The following is a 1,674-nucleotide window of genomic DNA, read 5'->3' on the forward strand; positions in this document are numbered from 1 at the left end:
AACACAACAAAAGGGCAGTCGTGTTTAACATCTACAATGACTACCAATTCTACAACCACCTCCTAATCTTTGATAAAAATGTTAACTTCGAAGCAAGTTAGAGAATGTAGACGGAAGAGGCTTTTGTTTTAGATGCAATGGGAAATTTGTTCTTGGATATTGGTGCAAGAAGTTGTTCCTTATCCAAGCATGCCGAGAAGACAACAATGAAGATATGGAGATGAAAGTTGAAGACAACAATAGCAAAATGCCAGAGATCTCTTTACATGCTATGGTCGAGAACAATGCACCAGAAACCATGCAAGTTATAGGGAGCCTACATCAGAAGGCAATTACTGTTCTTATTGATTCTAGAAGTACTCATAATTTTATGAGTGAAAGGGTGGCAAGGAAGATGAGGTTATAGCTGAATTCGTGCAATAGATTTGAGATAATAGTAGCTTCTAGTGAACACTTAACAAGCTCAGGTAAATGTTCTCATGCTCAATTAAATTTACAAAGAGTTCCAATGTTTGTAAATTGTTTTAACCCCTTGGGGGCTATGACATTGTGTTAGGTGTCCAATGGTTAAGCACATTAAGACCAATTATGTGGGATTTTTTAAAACTAGTAAAGAGGTTTACATTGAGTGGAAAAAAAGTTAAAATATTGTGAATGAAGGTTTTAAAAAATAGAATGGTTGGCAACTCTCAATTGCAATGTGCAACTAAGAAAAGAAATGAAGGAATTTTGTTAAAGCTGCATTCCATCAGGGCTCCGCAAGCTGATCCAATTATTCATTCCCAAGTGCAGCAACTTATGAAAAAATATAAAAAGGTGCTAGTTGAACTTACAAGTTTACCACCTGGACGATCACGAGATTCCACTACAACGTACATTACAAGAAAACTGGTTTTTTCTGACAGAAAAAATTTGGTTGGAAATTTTCAATGGATTTCCAACGGAAATTTATTTTAACTTTTTCTTATGGATTTTCGGCAGATTTTCAACGAAAATTTTTCCAACGAAAAATTTTCATTAGAAATTCATTGAAATCTTTTTTGGTGCAAAAAAAATTTACTCCCCTAAACTTTCAGACGGAATTTTCGACAGATTTCCATTAGAAATCCGTTAGAAAATTTAAGGCATCATCAAAATTTAAACTCCATTAAATTTTCCAACAAAATTTTTCGCTTGAAAAAACTATTACCAACAGAAATTTTCCAACGAAATATTTCGTTAGAGAATTTCATCAGTATTACTATTTTAAAAATTTTTAATGTAAAAATACAAAGAATTTTTTAAAAGTTTATTAATCCTTTATAGGAAATATGTTAATAAATTTAAATATATACATATTGAGTTTTATAGTATTAAAAATTTAAATATGTTTTCCTTTGCTTATTACTTTTTTATATATTTTGAAAACTTTATTGAATCGTAAATTATAAATTAATAGTTTCAAATTTATTATTGTTATAAAATTAAAAAGTTTAAGAAAATAACATAATAAAATTTTTAATTTTATAAAAATAGATGAAAATCATAATCATATTATTAATTTTTTAAACATTTTATAAAAAATTTTTAATTTTAAAAATATGTTATTACCATTAATAACTTTATTAGTTATTATTTTAGTTTTTATAACATATTATTTACAATTAGTGATTAGTTATAGAAACTTTGTAATAT

This window comes from Theobroma cacao, chromosome 2 (assembly GCF_000208745.1).
Source record: "Theobroma cacao cultivar B97-61/B2 chromosome 2, Criollo_cocoa_genome_V2, whole genome shotgun sequence".
NCBI classification, from domain to species: Eukaryota; Viridiplantae; Streptophyta; class Magnoliopsida; order Malvales; family Malvaceae; genus Theobroma; species Theobroma cacao.